Source organism: Carcharodon carcharias, chromosome 3 (assembly GCF_017639515.1).
Source record: "Carcharodon carcharias isolate sCarCar2 chromosome 3, sCarCar2.pri, whole genome shotgun sequence".
In the NCBI taxonomy this organism is placed as follows: Eukaryota; Metazoa; Chordata; class Chondrichthyes; order Lamniformes; family Lamnidae; genus Carcharodon; species Carcharodon carcharias.
In genome coordinates this window covers 145,493,633-145,506,183 of record NC_054469.1, presented here as the reverse complement: position 1 = coordinate 145,506,183, position 12,551 = coordinate 145,493,633, and the positions used below count along the sequence as shown (strand labels likewise).

The following is a 12,551-nucleotide window of genomic DNA, read 5'->3' as shown; positions in this document are numbered from 1 at the left end:
ATATGCGGCATGGGCAGTTTTGATAGATTTCAGAAGTTAGGTGGCCATTCCATGGAGGAATATATGCACTTCAATGGATTGCATAAAAGGTTGACAGAATTCAATTTGGGAATTCTTGGCATGGTATTGCATTTAAATTACTGAATTATGCTAAAATATCTATATGGATAGGTAATGGGCTGTAACTGGTGTCCAGCTCTTGAAGAAGGGGACTGTTAGATCAGATGTATGCTGCCTTAAAATAATACATTTCTGGAGAAACATTTCATTAAGTCTTCATAGAACAAATGAGACTTAGGAAATAGAGTTTAAGTAAGTTATATAATTATTTGTGGGTGTTAGGAATGAGTTTTAGCTTTAGGAATGAGTTTTAGCTTTAAAGTTTAAGTTTGATTTGCATTTCTGTATCTCGTGTTAAGGAAGGTCAAGTTGAGTTTTAGTTTCACTTTAAAAGGTGCCAGCATTTCTAATGAGAATTTTAAGGCTGTTGTAGCCAAGTTAAACAAACAAGAGTAGAGAAACTGCTGTTGCCTAGCCACAGGGATCCAGAGAGGCAGTTCCCTCCCACAGACACGCAGAGGAAACTAGAAACAGCAGTTTGATTTGGAAGCTATTTTGAGTTCAGTTGGTTTTGATGAAACTGGAGCAAAGGGGACAGAGCCAGTCCTAAGCTAATGGAAAAAAATTAAATTTCCAGGGGAGTGGAATAGGATAAAGTCCCAAACAGACCTTCTAGTCAAAGGAAGGACTGGAACCTGGAAACGATCGTGTTAATGAAGGTAAGACTGAGGGGCAGAGAGAAAGGCTCCAAGCTTCAGATTTAAAGAGAGAAAAGCTACAGAAAGCAGATTTAAAGCAAGAACAGCTTGCAAGAGGTTGGAAGGTCCAAAGGGACAACAGAATATCTGTAACTCTTTGCTGTGGGCATGTGAAGCAGTGGTGTACTGTTGACGGCTGAGTCAGAGAGAAAGTGTGCATGGAAGACAGCTTGAATGCATGTGGTGATCCTGTGGAGAGCAACATAAGAAGGAGAATTTGAAACCCTGGAGGTGTGAACCCTTGTGGAAGGAACCTGAGAGAAAGCATCAGTTTGGGAGAAGATTCCAAGGTGAGTTTTTGGAGAGTGGTGGTTCATGTGAAAGACAAGAGTTCAATGGGACTGGTTGGCTCATGGTGTGACAAGTGTCTGGGGAGAGTTGTTAAGAGATCCATAGCATCTGGTTGAAGTGGCATCTGTCATTTGGTTTCAGAGTGTGGTGTGTCTGACCATAGGTCACCTATTGGTTTTCATGGACTGTGTACTTACTGTGAACATTAGAGTATAAGATAGCTTTTGTAACTTTTGTGTTATTCTTACAAAGCTGTAGAGGAATTATGATGTGATTGATGAAATTCTGCATAAAATTCTAGCTGGCATGAGTGACTCCTACAAAGAATTCACTCAGATGATTGGCGGGTATACCCCTATCAATTAGTCCATGGACAGAATCTCAATTTACTGTCTTTTCTGTGATGAAGTTGTCTTGCTACAGTTAGTTCAATTTTTCTTGCATATTTGAATGCTTTACATGCAGGGAGCTGTGCTTTAATCAAGGCTGAGGTCTTAGAGAAAATTCGGAGAGCACTGAGGAATCGCGTGAAACCATCTGAGAAATAGTTCATTTCAGGAGATTTAATATACTATAAAAGAGAGAGTCATAGAGAATGGAAAGGCTCAAGTAAGGTAATAGGTTATGATAGTAAGACAGTACTTATCAAACATGACAAACTGCTAAGGACTTACAATTAATGGAATAAGTTGCAAAATCTCTGAATTTGAACAGCTGATAGAGGTAAATAAGGCATCTTGTACCTCAAGTGCTCATGGTTTGTGATGAGGCTGCGGAACAGAATGTGGTAGATCAGGGGATGAATAATGGTTAAATGAGTGATCATGGCACACAGAACAGAACTATCACATCCACAGGCCAGTTGCCCAGAGACAGCACTTGGGTGGCATATGTGAATGGAGGAATGCGACAATTGTGGGACATGTAAGAAAAGCTAACGGCAAGTTTAAATGTTGGTTGAAAGATTAGGAAGATCAGCCAAGGAGCAAGGTCCATTGAATGGCAGAATGGGCTGAAAGAGTGGAAAGTAACAGTGCAGTGTAAATATTGATTGTATTCTGATGCAGGAGGGCGCTTCTAACTCTCATGTACAAATAAATTGTTTGAGGCCCTAGAGGGGTGTCTTAGAATGTATGGAAGTCTTAATTTTTGAAATTTGTACATATCAAGTCAAATGTTTATTTAGAGAGAAAGCAATCTATTAATTGTATGTAATTGCATGCTGGTGGTGGGTATTAACTGGAGATTCACTTGTGCTGCTTTAAATAGAAATAGACTGAATCTAGCATTACAAAAGCAAAATCCTGCAAATACTGAAAATCAAAAATAAAAACAAAACATTGGAAATATTTCAGCAGGGCAGGCAGTGTCTGTGAAGTGAAACACAGTTAATGGCTCAGGTCAGTACTGACTACTAGTACTTCACATTTGTCGTTAATGTGAAGATTGACAACGGTAATTCCCTACATAAAATTAGTGGCTGGATTTTAAGATCCTGCTTGACCTGCTGAGTATTTCCAGCATTTACTATTATTATTTCTGAAATGGGTCATTGGGTTAAGTGCATATTTGTAGTTATCTTTGTAAATAAAAGCTTTTACAAGTATGTAAGGATCGACTTTAATTCTATCCTTCAGCGCTGAGCTTTCTGGAGCAGAACAGGTAACCTTGGTGATACTCCAGAGATATGGTCGGAAGCTCATTTTCCCGTCAACAATGACATCAAGGCTGTGAACAGTGCTTCAGCCTCAAGCAGTTACCAGGAAGAGAAATGGAGAGATGGAGATGCTGACAAGGGAACAGAGTTTGTGAGGGAGACTTATGACATATCAGTTTGTAAATGTTGAGTTATTTAAAATCCCAGAGGGAAACTTTAAACAACTGTTATAACCTATGTTTTCATTTGATAATGTTTTGAGTTGCAGCTCTTAATTCAGGAATAAGACCAAGTCTCAAAAGACTTTTATATCAAACTAAATGATACATTTATTAATTTACAACAAATTAAACACATATGCATGGCGTCAAATTACTATTATCATAACTTTTAACAAGTTCCCAAGTTAATCTCCACTAAGGCAACAATAACCAACAGACTTAAACAAACACCGGGCAAAGCATTTTTCACCTTACGAATTTAAAATAAGGTGTCTTTCAATTTGGCTCCTTTGCAGATAATTGTAGGTTTACAGCTGCTTAGATATTACATGCCTCTGCCTCTGCACACACAAACTCTGTTCTGTTATACCTAGCCTCCCTGTTGATTGTAAATTCTCATTGTATCACCAGGCCCTTTGAACACCTTTCGTTGCACCAATTTTATTAGTAATATAAACATTGCTTGGTGTCTCCTAGCTAGTTGATTCTAGCTAGGTACAAGATTTCACTCCCACTCTTGAATGTTCTATTCAACAAAATGCAAATGTACTCTTTACCTTAATGTTTGCATCTCAATTACTATACATCAAAGCACCCAGACTAGTTGGTTTTAATCTAATTAAGACACAGACTAAATCTATTTATAAACAAATAATTTCCAATAACATACATCAATATCTCTTTCTGACATTCCCCTTCCTGTTGAAAAATGAACAATCATAATTCTCAAAGTTTCATTTTTTAATAACCCATCTCGCACTATCTCCTATACTTATTACCCTATTACATTACCACATGCATACATTAACATAATACCTAAACACACTGACGAGAGACCTTTCAGATGTTCTCACTGTGGGGCTGGGTTCAGGCGTTCATCTCATCTCACTGAACACCAAGTCCACACTGAGGAGTGGCCATTCACCTGCATGTGTGGGAAGGGATTCACCCAATCTTTCAGCCTGAAGACACGCTAAAGAGTTCACATTGCGAGAGACCTTTTAAATGCCCAGAGTGCAGGCAGTTCTTTAAAAGTTCTGGGGAACTGATGTCCCATCAGTTGGCATCAACAGAAATCCATCCGGTTCAACGTCCAGGTTTTTAAAAATGTCCAATTTTCTTTTAAGCTTCAAACTCTTGATAACGCATCTGCGAACAGATTTTCTCCTCCAGCAACATGTATCTGTAGATTAAATGGTTGAAATCATAAACTCCACCTAAAAAGCCTTGCACTTTTGTCTTGAAATTTGTCCAACAACTTTAAAAGATTATGGTCTGTATAAACAATTGTTTCTGATGAATTGGTTGCAACATAAATTTTCAAATGCTGCAATGCTAGCACCAAACCCAAAGTCTCTTAAGATGGTTGAATATCTTCTCTGTTGTACATTCAGCTTCTGTGAAAAATACCCAATTGGTTTTTCAATTCCAGGGTTGTGATCTTGTAACTGTCCAGCCCCAATGCCTATATTGCTTGCATGAATGACCAACTTAAATTACTTGACGTAATTGGGTATTGCCAAAACAAGTGTCATAGATAATAGTTTTCAAACTATCAAATGGCCTCTGACATTCCAGTGTCCATTGAAACTCCTTATTCTTTTATAATATTTCAGTCAGTGGAGCAACCACTCAGCTAAAATTTGGTACAAATTTCCAGTAAAACCCACTCATGCCCAGAAATCTCAAAACTCCTTGTTTCATTTAGGCACTGGGAAATCCACGATAGCCTTGACTTTCTCATCTCTCGGCGCCACCTTCCCATGTCTAATACGTAACTTACGCTTTTGCAAATTCATTTTTAGCCAAGTTCATCACTAAATTAGCTTCTTGTAGTCAAGTAAATAATTCTTGCAGATGCTGTAAATGCTCCTCCCACGTCTGATTGAAAACTATTAGATCATCAATATAAACAGCTCAATTGCTTAGACCTGCAATTACTTTGTCAGCCTTTGAAATGTCGCAGGTGCATTCTTCATGCCAAATGGCATAACTTTAAACTAATATAGTCTACTTGGTGTTACAAAAGCTGATATCTCCTTTGTTCTCTCTGACAATGGTACCTGCCAATATCCTTTTAGCAAGTCAATCTTTGTGATAAATTTGGACTGTCCCACTTCCTCAATGCAACCTTCCAACCATGGTATAGGATGTGAATTTGCTTTTGTCACTGCATTCACCTTTCGATAGTCCACACACTCCCTGTGTTCCATCCGGTTTCGTCACCAGTACAAGAGGCAAACTGTTACTGCAACTAGATTCAGTTATATCATTTTGAAGCATGAAATCAATTTCCTTTTCTACTTGTGATAACTTTGCCAGATTTAATCTATAAGGATGTTGCCTTATTGAAGATGAAACTTGTACAGAGACATAATGTATAGTTAAATCTGTCTTCCCCAACTTCTTTCCATAAATAGGTTTGTCTGACTGCAACAGCTTTTCCAAGTCACTTTGACACTTATTTGGAAGGTAACTTGATATTTCATTTAAAATTTCAAGCACCCCTTCATTATGCAATTTGATTAGAGGAAAATCAATTTGAGTCCTGCACATCTACCTCTTTCTCATCATCCACCATCGCTAATACCTCATTTTGTTCCTCTTCCCTGTCAAAGTACTTTTTAAGCATGTTTACATGACACACCCTCTGCTTCTTTCTTTTACCTGGAGTATTTATTAAATAATTTACTTCACTCAATTTCATTTCAATCCTATCAGGCCCACTAAATCTTGCATCTAATGAATCACCTAATACTGGGAACAAAACTAATATTTTCTCTCCAGAAACAAAACCGAGCTTTAGCTTTCTTATCTGCCTTCACTTTCATCACTTCCTGTGATATCTTTAAATGTTCCCTAGCTATCTCACATGCTCTGTTCAATTTTTCCCTAAAATTTAATATGTAATCCAGGGGAATAGTTTCTGAATTTTGACCCACCAATTTCTTATGAATCAATTTCAGTGGTCCCCTTACCTCAATGACCATAAACTAGTTCACAAGGGCTAAAATCAGTCGAAGCATTAGGTGCGTCTGTAATAGCAAATAACAAGAATGGAATTCCTCTATTCCAACCCTATGGATAATCCCGATAGTACACTCTCATCATAGTTTTTAAAGTTTGATGCCCTCTTTCCAAAGCTGCTTGTGCCTCCAGATGATAAGCTGTTGATTTAAACTTTTATCCCCAATCTATTCATTACTTCCTTAGACAGCTGTGACATGAAATTTGACCCCCTGATCTGATTGTATTTCCTGAGGTAAACCATATCTTGTAAAGAAAATTTAGCGAACTCCTCCACGATCCTCTTAGTTGAAATATTTCTTAAAGGTAGTGCTTCAGCAAACCTGGTAGACACATCCATTATTGCCAATAAATACTAATTTCCGGTTTTAGTCTTAGGGAGGGGTCCTACACAATCAATGATGATCCTGGTAAAATGTTCTTCAAATGCTGGTGTAGGGATTAAAGCTGACTTAATAACTGCTTGTGGTTTTCCTGTTACTTGACATGTATGGCAGGTTCTACACAATTTGACTACATTCATATGCAATCCTGGCCAAAAAAACCCTCTGTATCTTTTCCTGTGTTTTCCTAATTTCTAAATGTCCCCCCATTGGAATTTCATGTGCAATCCTCAGAATCTCATTCCTATACCCAACTGGGATAACCATCTGTTACCATTCATTTGCTGAGACATGATCCAGCCTCCATTTTCTCATTGAAATATCTCCCTGAAGGTAATAACATAATGGAATACATTTTGCTTCTGTTTCTGAGTAAGCTTTTTGATATAACTTTTAATTGCAGATCATTTTTCTGTAACTCCACTTGAGTTAAACACAGCTTAATTGTCCTGTATTCTTTCTTCCTCTCTATCTTCATAATTTCTAATTCCCTTTTCTGTTTTCTTTCTCTCTCCTCCCTTTCTACCTGTTCCCTTTAAAAACCATTTCTTTGTCCTTTGCTTCTAATTCAAGTTTTTCCGGTTCCTTTGCTTGTTCAAATTCAAGCAGCTTCATTTGTAACTGAAGTCTCACTACATCCAGCTGTAACTCACTAGTTTCAGGTATCACTTACAACTGTAGATGCTGTGCTACATTTTTAACTATATCTGATTTCCCAACTCCTGCAGGTAACCCCAATTTTAACTTATCTGCCAACTCTGTTAACTTATTTTTTCCAACTCAGAGTTACCTCGTCTACTCCCAGTCAAGTCTTAGCAATTGCCACAGCCACCTTGCAGTCTCACCACTTCCAAAATACCTCACCAACCCCTGAATTCAAAGTGCTTCTCGTACTCGTAACCTTAAGATTCACCAATTCCAAACCAATGAAGGAATTATAAATATCCTGGATGAGCCCCCAATTGTTATGACACAGCAGTTTGTAAAGGTTGAGTTATTTAAAATCCCAGAGGGAAACTTTAAACAACTGTCATAACCTATATTTTTATTAGGTATGTTTTGAGTTGCAGCTCTAAATTCAGGAATAAGATTGCCAAAGTCTTTAGCAGTTTCCATATCAAACTAAATGAACCATTTATTAATTTACAACAAATTAAACACATACACATGACTACAAATTACTATTATCATAACTTTGAACAAATTCCTAAATTAATCTCCACTAAAGCAACAATAATCAATAGACTTAAACAGACATCAGGCAAAGCATTTTTCACCTTACAAATTCAAAATGAGGTTCCTTTCAATTTGGCTCCTTTGCAGACAATTATAGGCTTACAGCTGCTTAGATATTTCATGTCTATGCCCTGCATACACTAACTCCTTTCTGTTATACCTAGTGGGGTGGGGGGGAATTAAATATATATTAAAAGAGAACACAGTAAGAATTTGCTCAACATACTTAAAATCTCTAGGCAGCCATTGATGCTAAATATAGTAACAGTTGAGGATAACCAGATGGACATTGCACAGCCTTGAGAACTAGACTGGAGATAAAACATGGCATAAAATTAGATTAAGTGTACTCCTCTCAGATAGGAAAGGGCAAATGGTTTTAGCTTAGATATGGGAAGATGAACAATGGACAAAGAAGGGTCTTTGATGAAACACAGTCTTGACTTGTAAAAAAAACAAGGCCTTTGTGTACCTGCGTTAACTCTGATTGGATAGTATAATTATGTATACATGCTTTAGAATAATTGGATAACAAAATCACATGTTTATGTACTCAATAAGATAGAGATAGTATGGAACCAGGGTGTCAGTTACTAATTGGATGTATTCAAATGTACTTAAATGTATTATGATGAGAAAAAGTACAAAAGTGATGAAATGTAATCAATCTGGGAGATGGGTCTTCATTCTTAGGAATGATTGTGGCTCCCTTGCATATGCTTGAATAAAACCAGTTAAAAGGAAGCCTGAGTCTCATGTGGTCATTGCGGGATCGGAGAATGTACTATCTCCTCTTCACCTAGCCTCCCTTTGAATGTAAATTCTCGTTGTATCATTTTTATCATTGTACCAATTTTATTATTTATATAAACATTGTTTGGTGTCTCCTAGCTAGGTGCAAGATTTTGCTCCCACTCTTGAATGCTCTATTCAACAAAATGCAAATGTACCCCTTACTTTACTGTTTACATCTCAATTACTATACATCAAAGCACCCAGAATAGCTGGCTTTAATCCAGTTAACACACAAACACAGACTAAACCTCTATTTAAAAAAAAATTGCAAGAACATTATATACATCAATATCTCTCCCTGACAGAGACCAAAGACAATGACGTTGGTCTTCCCAATATTTAGTTGAAGGAAATTTCTGCTATTCATTATGGGAAGCGGACAAGCAGTCTGACAATTTGTAAACAGTGGAGGGGTCAAGTGATGGTGATGATGGCGGAATTGGGTGCCATCAGTGTTAATGTAGAACCTGATGATGTCACTGAGGGGCAGCATGTTGGAGAGAAATAGGAAGGGGCAGGGAATTCCAAAGACAATGGTGCAGGAGCATGAAGAGAAGCAACTGAAGGTGATTCTCTGGTGTCAGCTGGATACTTAAGAATGGAACTGGGTAAGTGCAGTGCCACCCAGCTAGATGATTGATGCAATGCTTTGGAGGAGGATGGGGTGGTCAAGCATGTTGAAGGTTGCCGACAGATCAAGAAGGATGAAGAGGGATATCAACTTTGACTTTGAGAGTTGTTTAAGTAGTGAGATGGTGAGAAAACCTAATTGGTTGGACTAAAACATGGGACTTCCAAGAAAGATGTGTATAGATTTGGGAGGTAACTTGGGATAAGAATTGGAGATGTAGAGGTAGTTTGCAAGGACAAGAGAGGGGTCAAGACAAAAGAGAGGGAGCATTACCTGAATAGAGGGATTTGTTAACTTGGGGCCGGGAAGGGAAGTTAAATGGTCAGCAGTTTGTTGGGAATAGGGTCAAGGTGGCAGAAATTAGGTCTCATAACAAGATGAGCTTGTAGAGGGCATGAGAAAGATGGGACAGGAACTAGAGAAAGATTAAAGCTCAGGAGTCTGGGCTGGGGGTAAACTTTTAAGGAAGTTTGGCCTAGTTGGTGAAGGGACAGGGTAAGGAAAGCACAGAGTGAGACAAGGCCTAAGTGCAACAAAGAACTAGTGCTAAAGTTGGCAACTTGATGCAAGTGAGAGTTTGGTGCAGAGGGGGAACAAGGTACTTTTTATTCCTTTTTTTCAGCCTTCCCTGGTTGGTGAGCGTTCTTCTTTAGTCCTCAAGCTGGAAGACTTATTAATTTACACAGTTAAAGTAATAATAACTCATAGAAAATTAAATAAGATAGGTTAGACAGACAAGGCAGTGGTGATGGTGTGCTGTGAGAACAACATGTGGGAACCTGTGGAATGCACTGCAGTCCCAGACACCCATATCTGCAGTAAGTGCCTGCAGCTTGAGCAACTTCAGCTCACAGTTACTGAGTTAGGGTCTGAGTTGCAGACAGACTTTCCTGTCTCTGACCATTGTCAACTGTAGTTGTTATTGTGAGTCAGGCAGGTATGGGGATCCAGCAGGTAGTAGTTGGAGAAACCTCGGTCCTTGACTTCGATCAGCAGGTGCTTGCCAGTGTGGAGAGTAGGACTGCAGGATTGATGAGTAAATTGATTATGACATTATGGTGCAGGATGCCGGTCAAATGGGGGGAGCAAGAATGTGGTCATAATGGGGGACAGTATATTCAGGGGTAAAGATACTGTTCTCTGCAGCCATGACTGGGATCTCAGAAGGTTGTGTTGCCTGACCAGTGCCAGGGTTAAGAACATATCCTCGTAGCTGGAGATGAACTGGGAGTGGGAGGGGGAGGGGGAGGATCAAGTGGTTGTGGACCACATAAGAACCAAAGACAAGGGAGAACTAGGAATGATGTTCTGCTTGCAGTGCTTAAAGAGTTAAGGCCCAAATTAAAATGCAGAACATCAAAGGTAATTGTTCTCTGACAACAGAGAGGCAGGGGAGGGTTTGAAACAGGTGGTGGAAATGGATATCTGCTACAATCAATGTCTTGAAGGTGGCAGATCTCTGCTCCTGCATCCCCTTTGGAATTGCACCTTTTATTTTGTATTGCTTTTCTTTGTTCTTCTTACTGAAATGAATGACTTCACACTTACCTGCATTAAATTTCATCTGACAGTTGTCCAGTCATTCCACTGGCCTAAGTCCTCTTGTAGTTTATCACTATCCTCCTCACAATTCACAATACTTCTAATTGTGTCATCTAGAAATTTTGAAATTGTGCCCTGTTCACCAAAGTCTATGTCATTAATATAGATCAAGAAAAGAAGTGATTCTATTATCAACCCTGGGGAACCCCATTACGTATCTGCTTCTGGACTGAAAGCCAATCATTCACCACTAGCCTTAGTTTCCTGTCACTCAGCTAACTATGAACCCATGTTGGTTGACCATACTTGACTCTTAAGTGCCCCCTAAAATGGCTTAGCAAGCCATTTAGTTGTTTCAAAACCACTACAAAGCCTACAAAGAGGAATGAAATTGACAAAATACGCAGCATCGACCCAGGCACTGGAAACGACAATGGGAAACCCAGCCCTGTCAATCCTGCAAAGTCCTCCTTACTAACATCAGGGCTGAACTCTTTTGTGCTAAAACTGGGAGAGCTATTCCACAGAATAGTCAAGAAATAGCCTGACATAGTCATACTCACAGAATCATACCTTACAGACATTGTATCAGACACCACCATCACCATTTCACTGACAGGACACAACCAAAAGAGATGGCAGCACAGTTGGGAAGGAGTTGCCCTGGGAGTTCTCAACATCAACTCTAGACCCATGGCATCAGGTCAAACATGGGCAAAGAAACCTCCTGCTGATTTTCCCCCCACCCCAACCCCTCAGCTAATGCATCAGGAGTCCTCCATGTTGAACACCATTTGAAGGAACCATTGAGGGTGGCAAGGGCACAGAATATACTCTCAGTGGGGGACTTCAATGTCCATCATCAAGAGTAGCTCGGTAGCACGACTACTGACCGAGCTGACCGAGTATAAAAGGACACAGCTACTAGACTGCATCTGTGCCAGGTGGCGAGGGAACCAACAAGAGGAAAAATCCTACTTGACCTTGACCTCACCAATCTACTTGTCGCAGATGCATCTGTCCATGACAACATTGGTAGGAGTGATCACTACACAGTCCTAATGGAGATGAAGTCCCATCTTCCACTGAGGATACTGCCCATCACGTGTGATACTACTACTGTGCTAAATGAGATAGATTCCAAACAGATCTAGCATCTCAAGACTGGGCATCCATGAGGGGGCCATCACACAGCAGCATTGTATTCAAACACAATCTGTAACCTCATGGCCCAACATATTCCCCATTCTACCATTACCATCAAGCTGGGGGATCAACCCTGGTTTAATGAAGAGTGCAGGATGGCATTCCAGGAGCAGCACCAGGCATACCTAAAAATGAGGTGTCAACTTGGTGACGCTACAACACAGGACTATTTGAATGCCAAACAGCGAAAGCGGATGTGATGGACAGAGCTAAGCGATCCCACAACCAACGGATCAGATCTATGCACTGCAGTCCTTCGACGTCCAGTCATGAATGGCAGTGGACAAACAACTAACAGAGGGGGAGGGTACACAAATATTCATGTCCTTTATAATGGGGGAGCCCAACACATCAGTGCAAAAGGCAAGGCCGAAACATTTGCCACAATCCTTAGCCAGAAGTGCCGAGTGGATGATCCATCTCGGCCTGCTCTGAGGTCCCCAGTATCACAGGTACCAGTTTTTATCCAATGTGGTTCACTGTAAGTGATATCAAGAAATAGCTGAAGGCACTGGACACTGCAAAGGCAATAGATCCTGACAACATTCCAGCAATAGTACTGAAGAGTTGGGCTCCAGATCTAAATGCGCCTTAACCAAGCTGTTCCAGGACAGCTACAACACTGGGGTAGTGGTATTGTCACTGGACTAGTAATTCAGAGACCCAGGGTAATGCTCTGGGAATCCAGATTTGAATCCTGCCATGGCAGATGGTGTAAAAATCTGAAATTAAAAGTCTGATGAT

The 12,551-nt window shown here is 39.7% G+C and overlaps 1 protein-coding gene across 1 annotated transcript in view; it reads left to right on the top strand.

Moving 5' to 3' along the window:
* The window catches only part of LOC121275848 (heterogeneous nuclear ribonucleoproteins A2/B1-like), a 34,554-nt gene extending 31,483 nt beyond the window's left edge, over window positions 1-3,071 (top strand). Inside the window, exon 13 of the transcript XR_005942578.1 lies at window positions 2,747-3,071. The gene's annotated coding sequence lies outside the window, so the exon portion shown is untranslated. The remainder of the gene's footprint in view (window positions 1-2,746) is intronic.
* The last annotated feature ends 9,480 nt before the right edge of the window (window positions 3,072-12,551 follow it).